This window comes from Hemitrygon akajei, chromosome 8, assembly GCF_048418815.1.
Source record: "Hemitrygon akajei chromosome 8, sHemAka1.3, whole genome shotgun sequence".
NCBI lineage: Eukaryota > Metazoa > Chordata > Chondrichthyes > Myliobatiformes > Dasyatidae > Hemitrygon > Hemitrygon akajei.
In genome coordinates this window covers 104060507-104077099 of record NC_133131.1, presented here as the reverse complement: position 1 = coordinate 104077099, position 16593 = coordinate 104060507, and the positions used below count along the sequence as shown (strand labels likewise).

Here is a 16593-nt window from a genome sequence, read left to right as displayed (position 1 = left end):
TCCTACTCTTATTACAACGAAGGCATTAGAATTAAAGCATATCTATTAAAGTGGGCGCTATATAAATGAAAGCCTTCCTTTTGTTTTCAGGATGTTCCAAAATAAAGATGCTCACGATTGATTCCTCCATTTAGCACTGTAGACAGTTTACAAAGGGAAACAATCTGTGCATACCAAGGTGCCATAAAGATTGGACAGCATAGCAACCAGTAAGCTATTTGTAATCAAGGGTAGCGGAACTTAACTTGTCAAACTGTTATAGAACCATAAGACACGGGAGCAGGATTAGGCCATTTGACCCATTGAGAGTTTGCTAATGATCTACATTCCACGATTGAAAACATGGTAGAACGTTGTTCTGTAAATCCGAAAAGAAATTTATCACATTTGACAGGACTAAGGAAGGAATAAGGAAAGGCATTTATATAGAGTCAGCAAAATCCTCCTGTGCTTCCCAGCATGCAATATGGGCTCGTGGTGGTTTTAAATCTTGAAAATCAGTCTGCCTGAAATGAAGATGACCCATTGGACTGATGGAGTGAAGCTGGTTCTGAGAGTGAATTCCTTGGTATGGAAGTAGAGCAATGTAATAATTTTCTCAACCATGCCTAATGTCACTGGCTTGATTATGAATTTTCATGAGCAATCACCAGATGTACTATGTGTTTCAGTAAAACATTGATAACAAAATAATTTATTACTTGAGGTTCTAACGAGTCATTGTTACAGATAGTCACTAATTGGTTATGAGCTTGCAGAACTGACAGCACACTGTTTTTGTGCCTCTACTGAAAGAAAGGGAATGGCATTAACAGACAATAAGTGACCCTGCAAACAGTTGAGGCCGGTTCATTGGCTATATTTAAGAGGAAGTTAGATATGGCCCTTGTGGCTAAAGGGATCAGGGGGTATGGAGAGAAAGCAGGTACAGGGTTCTGAGTTGGATGATCAGCCATGATCATACTGAATGGCCTACTCCTGCACCCATTTTCTATGTTTCTAAATAGGAAACGAGTAACGCAGGGCTGATCATTGAACGTGATTGACTTTATAGTTTATAGGCCTACCGATGATAGAGCCATGGAGCTCTTGAAAATTATTTGTTGTTTCAGTCGATCGTAGGCTCTTTAACCTGGATACTGACATCTGCTTTATTATCTACTCCCTGCACTAAGGGGAACCTAAATCATTAGATTCAGATTCCTGCTCCATGTAGAATAGAACTACTAGAACCTTTAGATTTTCATCCTTTTGTGTGTTGCGACTACTTAGTGTGTTAGAGTGCAAGATCAGTAGATTAGAATGATTGTTAGTGCAAGTGATAGAGCTTTGAATAGAAACTTATAGAGCTCAGTTATTCTCTATGACTGTGTAGTTGAGCGTAGAGGTCAAGCATTTGAAATTACTAAGGAAATTGATCAGATAGTATGTTGAAAATGCAAAGAACCTGGCAACAGCTTTTGGTTAGAGCAAGGTAAACATTTTTAAAACATTAATGCGCTGTCACAAATAGAAAATAAAAACAATCATCAAATACATGGAATCTTTTGAAGGGCACTTTGTTTTTCAGGCAGGTTTAGATCTTAGAATACTCAAAGCCTCTTTCCTAAGTCTCAGGAATAACTTATCCTGCTGGGAATTCTCAGTAAAATCCTTTTGCAGTCAGTTTCCAATGGCTTCTTAGCAAAATGTATTATCAAGTGTAGAGGGAGGGTGAAATTGGACAAGGATGTACAATGAAATAGCTAGTCTATTTTACATCAACTGCTATAGAAAGTGGTGATATTGGGGAATTTTGGAGTTATGAGAAATATACTGCAGACTTACTATTGCGCTTTCAGGATGCCAGTAATGATCAATTTCACACTCCACGATGCATTTCTTCCTTCAATATGCAGAAATGCAATACATCATAAGTAGAAATTACTTAAACCAGAAATTACTTCATCAGCAGGAGTCCGTCTACTAAAATTGTTTAAGAATATTTCTCCAATATGCACCTCGACGAGGAGCAATGCCTTTCCAAGAAGATATCGGAGTGAATACATTACATCCTGAAGCCAGAGAACTGGAACATTGCTTGTGGCAGGAAAGGGAGAGTCAACATAAATTTCCATGCCTTGCTGTTTTCCTAGAAGCTCGGAACTCCTCACAGCCATGATTCCACATTCCAGAGGAGAAGGACTGCCTTTGACTCTTTGACAGAGTATGGCATCTAGGAGCCCTGGTAAAAATGAATTTAATGGACATCAAGGAAAAGTGCTCCATGCTTGGGGTCATCCCTTACACAGGTTACTGGATATCAGCCAACTCAGCTCCTGGATATTACTGCAGGAGTTCATCTGGACGAGCCTGAAAATACAACATATTAACAAAAATAGTGGGGTAAGCTCAAGAATGATAATGAAGATAGCTTTAGAAAGATTCCAAGAATGATGCCTGAATAATATGATACCAAGTTCGAGCAACTGCATACATTAGAGATGAGATATGACAATGAGGCAATCATGTTTTCCTTGCAGTCAGTGAAAAAGAGGTGACATCACACAGGACAGTGCTTGAAGAATTAAAAAACAGCACTTTAGAAGTTTCTGGAGTTTAAACTGCAGCCAATTAGTGCACAGGATTCATTAGCAGGGGAGAACAAAAATAAAGCAGGTGCAAACAGAGAGGCCATTGTGTGAGTGGGCCAGTTCTAGAGTGGGGAAGCTCTGGCTTTGGCTCATCAGGCTCAGGTGGGATCAGACTTCAGTGAGGTAAGTATCTGTTAAATTTCTGCTTCTTTATTCTTCATTCCTTGTCAGTTAGAGCAGTGAGAATGACTGTGGGCGCAGTGTTGTATTCTTTCTGCATGATGTGGGAACTCTGGGAGACCTACAACCTCCCAGCCAACCACATCTGCACCAGGTGCCCTGAGCTACAGCTCCTCCGAGAACATGTTAACTCGACTCCTCCGGGAGACTCAGGCTTTCTATAGGGGGAGAGTGAGCAGCCAGAAGTCTTGGTACATATTGGCACCAATGACATAAGAGAGAAAGGCAAGGAAGTCCTGAAGGAAGATTTTAGGGAGCTAGGTACAAAGCTGAAAAGCAGGACTGCTACTGTAGTAATCTCTGGATTGCTGACTGTGCCACACGCCAGAGAGGGTAAGAATAGGGCATAGGCAGATAAGTGTGTGGCCGAGGAATCAGTGCAAGGTACAGAGGTTCAGATTTCTGGAACATCAGGATCTCTTCTGGGTAAGGTATGACCTTTACAAAAGGGACGGATTATACCTAAACCCGAGGGGGCCAATATCCTTGTGGGCAAGTTTGCAAGAGCTGTTTGGGAGGGTTTAAACTAATTTGGCAGGGGGGTGGGAACTGGAGTGATAAGGCTGAGGGGGCAGTTGGTTTACAAACAGAGGCAATATAGTGAGACTGCCAGCAAGGAGAGGCTGATGATAGGGCAACATAGCAGTCAGTGGAATGAGATGCAAAGTAAAAGGGGGACAAAATTAAAAATGGTGATGAATACAGGACTGAAGGTGGTATATTTAAATGCATACAGTATATGAAATAAGGTAGATGAACTTGTAGCAGTTAGAAATTGGCAAGTAGGATTTTGTGGGTATCACTGAATTGTGCCAAGGGAAGATTATAGTTGAGAGCTTAACATCTAAGGATAAATATTTTATTGAAAGGACAAGCAGGTAGGCAGAGAGGGTGCATTTAATACCATCATTCCCACAAACCTGATTGAGAAGTTGCAGAACCTGGGCCTCTGTACCTCCCTCTGCAATTGGATCCTTGACTTCCTAACCGGAAGACAGTCTGTGCGGATTGGTGATAACATATCCTCCTCACTGACGATCAACACTGGTGCACCTCAGGGCTGTGTGGTTAGCCCACTGCTCTACTCTCTGTATACACATGACTGTGTGGCTAGGCATAGCTCAAATACCATCTATAAATTTGCTGACAATACAACCATTGTTAGCAGAATCTCAGGTGGTGATGTGAGGGCATACAGGAGTGAGATATGCCAACTAGTGGAGTGGTGCCGCAGCAACAACCTGGCACTCAACGTCAGTAAGACAAAAGAGCTGATTGTGGACTTCAGGAAGGGCAAGATGAAGGAACCCATACCAATCCTCAGAGGGATCAGAAGTGGAGAAAGAGAGCAGCTTCAAGTTCCTCAGTGTCAAAATCAGAGGATCTAACCTGGTTCCAACATATCGATGTAGTCATAAAGAAGGCAAGACAGCGGCTATACTTTATTAGGAGTTTGAAGAGATTTGGCATGTCAACAAATACACTCAAAAATTTCTCGAGTTGTACCATAGGGAGCATTCTGACAGGCTGCATCACTGTCTGGTATGGAGGGGCTACTGCACAGGACCGAAAGAAGCTGCAAAAGGTTGTAAATCTGGTCAGCTCCATTTTGGGTACTAGCCTACAAAGTACCCAGGACATCTTTAGGAAGTGGTGTCTCAGAAAGGCAGCATCCGTTATTAAGGACCTCCAGCACCCAAGGCATGCCCTTTTCTCACTGTTACCATCAGGTAGGAGATACAGATACTGAAAGCACACACTCAGCGATTCAGGAACAGCTTCTTCCCCTCTGCCATACGATTCCTAAATGGACATTGAAGCTTTGGACACTACCTTTTTTTTTAATTAAATATACAGTATTTCTCTGTTTGCACATTTAAAAAAATCTATTCAATACGTGTAATTGATTTACTTGTTTATTATTATCTTTTATTTTATTTATTATTATTTTTCTCCCTCTGTTAGCTTATGTATTGCAATGACCTGTTGCTGCTAAGTTAACAAATTTCACATCACATAATAAACCTGATTCTGATTCTGGTTCTGGGGTGGCTCTGTTGGTCCAAGTGATGTACCTACCTTCAGACCTTTCAGTTTCCCAAGCAACCTACAAAAACTCAACAGGGTGGTAAGTACACTTGAATGCTTCAGACCATATCTCTTAACTTGCACACACTGCCAGCTATTCAAACTTCGCCAGAGTTAATTGCAGAGCATTCACTAAGATAATTCTCCCTCCATTCCCTACCACCACTGATATACTGTAAGCAATAGCAGACGTATAGTCATAGAGAAGTACAGCACAGAAACAGGCCCTTCAGCCCATCGGCATGCACTTGGACCATAGCCCTCCATACCTCTGCCATCCATGTACCCATCCAAACTTCTTTTGAATGTTGAAATTGAGCTTGCATGTGTCTCTTGTGCTGGCAGCTCATTCCAGACTCTCATGACCCTCTGAGTGAAGAAGTTTCCCCTCATGTGCCCCTTAAACTTTTCACCTTCCACCCTTATCCATGACCTCTAGTTGTAGTTCCACCCAACCTCAATGGAAAATGTTGCTTGCATTTACCCTATCTATACTGCTCATAATTTTGTATAGCTTTATCAAATCTCATCTCAATTCTCTACATTCTAAGGAATAAAGTCTGACCCTATTCAATCTTTCCTTATAACTCAGGTCCTCCAGACTCAGCAACATCTTGTAAATTTTCTCTGTACTCTTTCAACCTTGTTTACATCTTTCCTGGAGGCAGGTGACCAAAACTGCACAGTTCTCCAAATGAGGCTTCACCAACATCTTGTACAACTTCAACCTAACATCCCATCTCCTGCACTCAATACAATGACTTATGAAAGCCAATCTGCCAAAAGCTTTCTTTACGACCCTATCTATCAGTGATACCACTTTAAGAACCTGCATTCCCAGATCCCTTTGTTCTACTGCACTCCTCAGCACCCTACTGTTCACTGTAAGACCTGGTTGGTCCTACTGAAGTGCAAAAACCTCGCACTTGTCTGCATTAAATTCCATCTGCCATTTTCAGCTCATTTTTCCAGCTGATGTAGATCCCTCTGCAAGCCTTGATAGCCTTCCTTACTGTCCACTACACTCACAATTTTGGTGTGATCTACAAATCATGTCTGGTTAACTGGTGTCATCCAGTTAACCACATTATCATCCAGATCATTGATATTGATGACAAACAACAAGGACCCAGCATCGATCCCTGCGGCACTCGACTAGTCACAGGCCTCCAGGCAGAGAGGCAACCAACCACTACCACTGGGACGGCAAGGTCTTGGCTCTGCAAACTTTCAATGATGGGGTCTGCAAGTGTGAGAGATAGGGGTGAAACGGTCTATTCAGAGAAACGAAACTATGAAGATGAAAGGCGAGTATTGGAAGTGGTGGAGTTGGGGGGTCAAAGGGAACCAGGATAAAACGGGATCTTCCCAAGCTCAAGATCACTTGGGCAGAACTTTGGAGACTGGAACCTTTCTGCATTTCTTTCCTCCTGTGGTCCATGTACGCTACACCATCACAGTTGCACACATGAGAGAGGATCCTAACAACAAGCTTTGTGGTCAGCAGGGTTCACTGGCACACAGACTGTCAGGATGCAAAACAGCTTTAACATAAGGACGGTATAGGTGGCGCCACGACAAGATCCTGCTGTCCCTTGCTGACACAGTGGAGCAGGAGACGTGTAAAAAGACACAAGCTGGCAGAGAGGCAAGCAGAGCAGTCATTTTTATCAAGGTGAGGGTCACTCCAGCCATATAAATCCAGTCTGCTACAAACTGCCAAACCATGGGAGACAAGGGCCAATGTGGGGAGGAAGCTGCAGTTCCCGGCGGTGGTGCAGACCACACTTCGACCAGACATCGTACTGTGATCCACAGAAGACAAGAAAATCATCCTGGTGGAGCTGACAGTACCACGGGAGGAACGATGCAAGGAAGCTCGTGAGAAGACCCTGAAGTACCAGTCCTTTGTTTAGGAGTGCAGGGACAAAGGATGGCCGATGTGGCTATTCCCCATGGAGATCAGCTGCAGTGGGTTCCCAGCAAGGTCGGCATGGAGGTTGCTGTCTGCGCTGGACCTTGATGAAAAGAGCAAGAACCAAGCTGCTTCCTTGATGGGGGAGGAAGCAGTAAGAGCCTTTTGTTGGATATGGAGCAGGCGAGAGGAGTTGTGCTGGAAGTCATGAGCAGGTGGGCATTGATTTGGCAACCACTGCTGACTGGCCAACTGGAGAGTGTAATGGTTGAGGGCTGAAGCACTCTAAAGGTTGGGGACCACCTGACGACATCTGCTCCTGGCCAAAGGCTATCATTACCTCATCAGGTAACTGAAGGGAATACCCCCGTGTATGATGCAAGTCCATGTCAATCTAAATACTTATATATCTGGACCCTCAGAATACTTTCCAATAACTTATGTCAGACTCACCAGCCTATCATTTCTTGACTTCTGTTTAGAGACTTTTTTTAAACAGCAGAACAACATTGGCCATCCTCCAATCCTCTGGTACCTCACCTGCCGCTGAGGATGATTTAAAAATCTTTTTGTGAGGATGATAAACACAAGAAAGCCTGCAGATGCTGGAAATCCAAAGCAACACACATATATACACACACACACACACACGGTGCTGGAGGAACTCAATAGGTTAGGCAGCATCTATGGAAATGAAAAGATAGTTGACGTTTTGGGCAGAGACCCTTCATCAGGGGATTAGCACAGATCTAACACCTCAACCACTGGATATCATGGGTGGCAGCCAGAGATAATAGCTGAAGCTATGCAAACAATTGAAGGTGATGGTATGCTCAAATCTATTCCTTCTCACATCTCACCATCTCATCTAATTTTAAACTGTAGATACAGTAAGAATGCATTTCTCACATTTCACACACTTTTCCAATTATACTATTCCTATAGCTATCTCTTTATAACTAGACAATAATTTCCTTTTGGTCAGACAAGGAAATAAGAGCAGCCTGGGAAATGGGAAATGTAGAGAGTATGCTATTACTCAATCTTACATTCTCAGCCACCAACTTGGATAGTGACACTTCACACAGAGTAGAGAACACTTGAGAGACAGCATCACTCTGTTTAAGTAGTGTGCAGTCAGGCAAAGGGAAAAGATAACTCAGCTGTCAGGTACACAGAGGCTGAAGTTATTCTTTGCTACCTCTACAGATGATTACATAAAGACTTTATGGCACATCCTCGAGAAGGAGACTTCTTGAGAATACCACACCCTGCTGGAGTCTTGTAGAGCATTGGAATGAAGATCTAACTCTGATGCATGGACAGTTGGTATGAGAGACTCTGGAGTTTTTCCCATGGAGCAATAGGGGATGAGGAGAGGATGCAATTATTCACAACCTAATTCACTAATTCACATTGAGATCTTCTAACGATGTGTCCATCAAAGTAGATTAAGAATTGAGTCCATACTATACTTCAGTAATTCAGACACATTCTCCCTTTGTACTTAGCTGCCATATTTTTCCATGTTTTTGTATCAATGAATAATGGGTATGATTCCTAGTCCTATTGTGCTGATTTCAGGTGAAAGCAGGGAACTGGGTAAAAATTCCCCAGGTATTACCTTTTAAGGGACAAAGAAATTCACCACATCTCTTCCTCCCAGTTGCTTTCTTGTAATATCTAATGCTGAATGAGGATAAAGAGTGCTTTGGCTCCAATAGTCTTGTGGTTAAACAACATTCTAGCACTCTGTACTTAGCCAGAATTGTTAAAATGTACATCAGAGACTGTCTATAACCTGAGTAGATGCATTTCTGCATCTTACCAGTTCCCTCACCTTGGGTAGCTATGATCTCAAAGGCAGTGAAGACAGAGATAATATTATCTCCCCTGAGGAAATTCAGATTCAATACCATAAGTGAAATAAAGCTGCAAGAAAGCACAGTATAATATGTTAATATGTTTGATAAATGACCCTGCATAATATAATGAAGTCTTTGATTCAAACATTATTAAACCTAAAATACAAAACTGTAAACAAAAATCTTTTATCAATATTTTAAATATCCTTCCAATGATCTTGTTCACTATGAGTTTGTCAACACTGCTTAATCTCCCATCCCTTTCCTCACACTCTCAACCATGATCAAAGAATTATATTTGTTGTTGCAGTTGGCTGAAGTCATCAGGATACAACCAACAACATTCGCACTGCTTATTTGCCTTAAAGCTGGCAAAGATCAGGATCTACAACTATTGGTGTTACCCATTTGAGACATGAGCTCAACGGTAGCAGCCAATTGGGAACAACATCACTTGCAGGTTCTCTTGCTTAACAAACACTATCCTGACATGGAAATGTTTTGCTGTCCTCAATGATTGGATACAAATCCTGAACTCCCGATGTAGCTATGCTATGGGAGTACCTTCACTACAAGCACTGGAGATCAATAAGAAAGTGTCTCACCAATGATTTTTCAGCACATAAGAATGGTAATAAATGATAACTTTATCTATGATGCCTGCATTCAGTAATCAGAAATCCATTGAACTGAAGTTCCATTGGATATTTAAAATATTATAATGGTGTATGCTGGATCATAGTGAACTCTACCAGTTTGGCAGCATTCAAACAAAGGAAATTCTGAAAATATGTATAAAACTGCAAAATATTTCTCCTTCCCTCAAAGTGATGGTGCATGGAAACAGCGAAAATGTAGAGAAACCAGCAGAAAGTTAAAATTGCCCAGGACAGAGCTGTAGTGGTCTTGAAAAAGGGCACCTACTTTTAGTGAAAGCACATTGCATAAGGAGGTTCAGGCTTATTAGAGAGATCATTGCAAAGATCCTCACATTGGTGGCTCTGGGTTTAGATAGATTTCTAGTAACTTGAATGGTCAGAAGGTACCAATGCTTCAACATTGCTTTCTTTCCAGCTGGTGATGTTATTCAGTTTAAAAATTCTGGATTGCACCAATAGGGTTCAAGAAACTGTACTTTCCTCAAATCACAAGAATACAGGAGCAGGAGTAGGCCACCAATTCCTTCAAGCCTGTCCCACCATTCAATATGATTACAGCTGATCTATGGTTTCTCAAAACCTCTTCTGTGCTATTTCCCCATCCTATCTCCACCTTATGTACAGTGCCTATAAAAAGTATTCAGCCCTTGGAAAATTATCATGTTTTATTGTTTTACAATATTGAATCACAATAGATTTAATTTGGTTTTTTTGATGAAAAGAAAGAGACTCTTTCCTGTCAAAGTGAAAAGAGATTTCTACAAAGTGATCTAAATTAATTACAAATATAAACATAAAATAATTGATTACATAAGTATTCACCCCCCTAAATATGACACACCAAATCATCACTGGAGCACCCAATTGGTTTTAGTAGTCACATAATTAGACAGATCTGTTTCTGGGAGACCTGTGTGCAGTTGAGGCATTTTAACTGATGGTAGTGAAACTACACCTACATCTGGAAGGTCCATCTGTTGATGAGTCAGTAGCCTGGCAAAAACTACACCAAGACGACAAAAGAACACTCAGCAACTCAAAAAAAGGTTTTAAAAAGCACAAGTTAGGAGATGAATACAAGAAAATTTCCAAGTCACTGAACATCTCTTGGAGTACAGTTAAGTCAATCATCAAAGAATGGAAAGAATATGGTACTGCTGTAAATCTGCCTAGAGCAGGCTGTCCTCAAAAACTGAGTGACTGTGCAAAGAGGGGACTAGTGAGGGAGGCCACCAAGAGATCTATAACAACTCTGGAGGAGTTACAAGCTTCAGTGGCTGAGATGGGAAAGACTGTGAATACAATTGTTGCCCAGGTGCTTCACCAGTCACAGCTTTGGAAGAGTGGCAAAGAGAAAGCCAGTGTTGAAAAGTCTCACATGTAATCTTGGCTACAGTTTGCAAGGAGGCATGTGAGGGATTCTTAACGTACATGTTGAACGTTGAAGTGATGGAATAGAAGAGGTACCTAGGTGACCAGCCTCTTTATTAGGTACACCTGGTCGTTAATACTTGTATATGTCTGATCAGCCAATCATATGGCAGCAACTCAGTGCATAAAAGTGTGTAGACATGGTCAAGAGGCTTAGACCAAACATCAGAATGGGGAAGAAATGTGATCTAAGTGACTTCGACTGCGGAATGATTGTTGGTACCGGACCCCGGGGGGGGGGGGGGGGGGGGTTGATTATCACAAAAGTTGCTGATCCCCTGGGATTTTCACACACAACAGTCTCTAAAGTTTATCGAGAATGGTGTGAAAAACAAAAATATCCAGTGAGCACTAGTTTTGTGAGTGAAAATACCTTGTTAATGAGAGAGATTAGAGTGTTAGTTGAAAGGAAAGCGACAACAGTGGTCTGCAGAAGAGCATCTCTTAACGTACATGTTGAACGTTGAAGTGGATGGAATAGAAGAGGTACCTAGGTGACCGCGGATTGTAAGTGCAGCCTATGCACATGAATGAGCATTTGACAGACCAGTGGGATGGATTTGTCAACTCCTGCAGACTAGAGGCATCTCTGACATCTGTGAACTTGGTTCTAAGCTGCATTTCTCACTTGTGAACTGACTGGGATATGAACAATTCACTGAAATAGAACCCTGCTGTAACCTGGGCAGGGCATGTAAACAATTCAGGACCATGCTAATGCAATTTCTGCAATATCTTGGGTCGTACCACAAACCACTTAAACACCACCTTCTAAACACTTCATCCCACCCCTCCCAACTCACCCACTCCCCCCCCCCCCCCCGCATCTGGTTTCACCTATCACCTGCCAGGTAGTTCTCCTTCCCCATCCCCCATCTTTTTATTTTGATGTCTTCCCCATTCCTTTCCAGTCCTAATGAAGGGTCTCAGTCTGAAACATTGACTGCTTTTCTATTTCCATAAATGCTGCTGAGTTCCTCCAGCATTTTGTGGGTTTGCTTTGCATTTCCAGCATCTGCAGAATTCGTCAGGAGTCCTGACAAAGGGTCTCAGGCTGAAATGTCGACAGTGCTTCTCCTTATAGATGCTACCTGGCCTGCTGTGTTCCACCATGTTTTTTTGAATTTCCAGCATCTGTAGATTTCCTCATATCTGCAGAATTTCTCATTTTTATGATGACACTGCAAAGTCTCTTTGAATGATATTACTCTGAAGAAATTTCAATCTTCTCTTTGATGGGAGTTCGAAGAGATCCTCTCCCACTGCTCCCCCTCTGTGATCTCCAATTCTTCAGCTATGTATTCACTCAGACTTGCTGCCACAGCCATGTATCCTTTCTGGGAACTTGTTTTGCCACAATCTCTTTGCACCATTTTCAGGCCTCCCAGTTTAGAGGAGCAATAATTCATATTCCATCTGGGTAGCCTCCAACCTGATGGCATCAACATCAATTTTTCTTCTGGTAAATAATTTTGCTTCTTCCCCCTTCCATCATCTTCTATTCCTCACTCTGGTCTCTTACCTCTTCTTCTCACCTGCCTATCAACTCTCCCAGCTGCCCCTCCTTTCCTTTCTCCCATGGTCTTCTCCGATCAGATTCCTTACTCCCCAGCCACCTGGCTTCACCTAGCAATCCTCCTTCCCCTCCCCCTTTTTTATTGTGGCATCTTCCCCCTTCCTTTCCAGTCCTAAAGGAGGGACTCGGCCCAAAATGTCAACCGCTTGCTCATTTCCATAGACGCTATCTGACCTGCTGAGTTCACAAGCATTTTGTTTGTGTTGACTTAAATTTTCTTGCCCTCTCCCTGGAAAAAGTTGTGGCTGAATTTGTGTGGCTGCAAGTGGACTCACACATGGAAACAGGCCATTCAGCCCCTCCAGTCCATACTGACCACTGAACACGCCTTCAAATCCCTTTCTCCAGCACCCCATGCCAAGGCTATTCAAGTGCTCATCTTGACACCTCCTGTCATTGTAGCATGATGGGTAGTACGATGCTATCACAGCCTGGGGTGTCGGAGTTCGGAGTTTAATTATGATGCTGTCCGTGAGGAGTTTGTACGTGAGTGTGTGGGTTTGCTCCGGATGCTCACATTCCAAAGACATACTGGTTAGTAGGTCACGGTAAACTGTCCTGCGGTTAGGCTGGGGTTATTTAGGTGGGTTGCTGGGTGGTGGGGCTCAGTGGGCCAGAAGGGCCTGTTCTGCACAGTATCTGTAAATAAAAAAAATGAAACTCTTAAGTGCTGTGAGAGACTCTGCTTCCATAACTCTCTCCAATAGTATATTCCAGATACGCACAGCTCTGAGTGAAAAAAACTCCCCTCAGATCCTACTAATCTATGTACTCTAGTTTTATCTACCTCTGATACGGTTAAAAACCCTCCCATGATCTACTCTTTCTATACGCCTCACAGTTTTAAGTATCTATCAAGTCCTGGCTTAACCTCACCCATCCCAGGAAAAACAGATCTAAACCTCTCCAGTACCTCCCCATAGCTGGAATGAACCATCTCAGGCAACATCCTGGTGACCTCCTTTGCCCTTTTCCTCTGCTCATCAATACTCTCCCTCGCACCCTATGGTTCTCATTTAGGTTAGTCATTGTCCTCTTCCCAACCCCCATGCCCCAGTACTATGTGAATTCCCCCTCTTCCCCCATCTCTGCCTTCTTGGGACGATCAAACTGGTAGATCCACTGTAACTGTGAAAACGGTTCATAAAGCTACACGTGGAAAACCCCTCTAGACATCCGCTTGCAGAGGCCTTAATCTTGACTGACAGTTCAATCAGCTTTCTGTCCAATGCTCTTTTGATCCTGTTATGCCTTTTGCCTCCTAAGTATTGCAGCAGCAAATCTACTTCAACAACTGCTTGTGCTCCCTCTGGGTCATTGATAGGTGCTTTCTTGTTTACAGAAATCCTGCCTTAAGTAATAACTCTGACCCAAGAGACAGGCCATGAGTCATGTCTGGGCAGCCATCACAATAAGGAAAATGCAGACTAAAATCTAACAAATCAGTGCAATCACTGGATTGAATAGGATAAGGCAGGAGTGGTTTTTGAAGAAGTCAACAGTTTACCAATAAGCTGTGGAGATCCAGAGACATTTCACCACACAGGGACCTGTGAAGATTGCACAATAAAGCTCTGCCTCATACATGTGTGAAGGGGGTAATTCAAACAGATAGATACCCCGTCAGGGTAGGTAGGAAATGCGCTTGAATTTTGTGAAAGTTGAAACATTCGGTTTTGTGCTGCATTTAGATTTATAAATAGGAAATTTACAGCTGCAACTAAAATGTTTAAAGATGTGCAAGGCAGGATTTTTACACAGAGTGCCTGGAGCATAATACTGCCAGGGGATATGATGGAAACAGATTCAATGGCAATGTTTAAGTGGCAGTGAGAGAGTCACAGGAATGGGTTGGGAACACAGGGATGTGCAGGCAAATCGGATTAGTATAATCTGACATCGTGGTCAGCGGGCTGAAAAGCCTGGTCCTGTGCTTTTCATACCTTCTCATGTTTCTATTTCTATGTTTAGCTGTGGCATGAGATTAAATGTGAAACAATTTTCAATTTTCATTAACATCTCATTTTGAACTTAATGATGATACATTTGTATTTAAGGAACTGTCTTTGAAATATTGTTCAGAGAATTGAGAAAGCCAGCTAAAACCTGGGATTTACACAATAAAACCAATCTCATCTTTGAGCCAGAAGGTTGTGGATTCAAGTGCCACCCTAGAGACTCGAACACGAAATCTGTTCTGAAACTCTTGTGAAGTAAAGTATTAATAGCATATTGTTGAAGTTGCGGATAAAAGAAACTGAAGGCTCATCTGCCCTCTTGGGTAGTTGCAAGTAACTATGAGGCACTATTTCAAAGAGCTTGTGAGTTCTCCCAGATGTCTTCATCAACCTCTGAATCACCAGTCTGCTGTCCATTCCCCGGCAACTGCAACCCAGGTTTACAGGAGGACGAGAGTCTTTTGATCATTTCGGGTCTATGCAATAGTATAGAATGCCTTTGGCCATATGTTCTATGGGACTTGATGGCTTGCCTTTTGCTCACCAGTCGATTAGCATGCTTTTCCAGACAACAATTCCATTTCTAGTCAAGTGCTTTTTGCCTAGTGGATAATGTTTATCTGAAATGAACAGAAGAGAACTTTACAGCAGCCCATGAATGCGGATATAAATCATGCCAGACTTATTCAGGATTTTCATCATGGAGTGCTAATAATTTCAGAATACTTCTACTCAACTATATTACTCTCAAAGCACAGACTTGAAATAAAGTTAAAAATCTTTTTAATTATAACAATGTACAGGACAGTAATGATTTATGTGATGAGATTCTACAGAAAATAAGGTATTATTAACAGCTGTGTTAGTAAAAGCTGGTTGATTATTATCTTCAATTACACCTGAAGTCTTAATAGTTCAATTAAATAATTAATAGCATCCTTCATATTACTACCACCAACTGAAGATGTCTGATTAAAGACTATGCATTTGCACACAGAGTGGAGCTAAATGTCTATACGCATCACCATAAAAAAGACACCGTTTCACTAAGATATTTCAAATGGCTTTGCAAAAAGACAGATTTTATTATTTCCTGGTAACAAAAATTAGCTGTTGATCCACTTCTGAATAAAAAGGTTATTAATACTGATTACTCACTTATTGCAAAAGGATCATGGCAAAAACCTGCCAAATGGGGAAAAATGACTACTTTGATCAGGGTTGTTTGGGACATTATAATTGACTCCCAAGAACTCTTTGTCTGTCAGATACTCCGTTTCATTCCATCACCAAAATCTTGGTGGAAAGAGCTGACCATCGTTGGTGGGTAATGCAATACCTGACTCTTCAAAATCTTTTTCATCACCTATAATGTGCAAATCAGAAGTGACATGGAATATTCAGCATTTCCCTGAATGAGCATAGCTCCAACAACACTGAAGCTTGAGACGAGCCAGAGTAACCTAGCCCACTGTTATTCATGTCACTCATTACATTAAAATGTCATTTGCTCCACACACTACCAATACAGGAATGCAGATTCTCCAAATCCATATAAAATTATGAGAACAGGAAGTATTCTTTCAGCAATTAACCATTCCAATTTGGAGATACATCACCTTTCTTTCATTTCCTCTGATTCAAAATCCTGCAATATCGTAAACATCAGCTTCATGGGAGTACCTCCACCACATTGGTGGCAGCGATTCAAGAAATTGGATCACTAACAGAGCTCATCAACAACCTTTCAGCAGCCATTAAGCTTTGGTAATTAATATTGGTGTTACCAGGATTACTCAAACCCCTAACAAATTAAAAAGTTTAACCACGTTTTTTTTTTAACCATGTTGGTAAGAAAATGCTTGACCTTCATCGAAAGATTAGATTAAAGCTTCTTAAAAGCTATTTTAATGGTCTAAAGAGGTTTTCTTTCTTCGCAAAATCAGTTGTCTGGCAAAACAGCCATGTTCTGCTACGTTTATATTTTGCTACTTGCAATAAATCCATTTGGCAATTGGACCTGAATTATACGGTCTGACAAACTGATGTCTCTGCCTTTCAAAGAGCATGCACGCCAATGAGGCAGCTTATCTAAAACTTCAGCTAAAATAAGCTGACAAAAATGACATGGTTAATTCATAACTGACCATTCAACTTTATACATGACATTAAATTTGAATAATGGGAATGTGGACATTCCTCAAAAAGTTGACTTCTGATTGTATTTTGAAATGCCCAAATCATAATGAATATATCATCAGTTGTATGTATGTATGATAAAACATCAC

The 16593-nt window shown here is 41.7% G+C and overlaps 1 protein-coding gene across 8 annotated transcripts in view; it reads right to left on the bottom strand.

The window, feature by feature from the left end:
* The window catches only part of vwc2 (von Willebrand factor C domain containing 2), a 158016-nt gene that overhangs the window by 67723 nt on the left and 73700 nt on the right, over positions 1–16593 (bottom strand). The gene's annotated exons all lie outside the window — the stretch shown is intronic.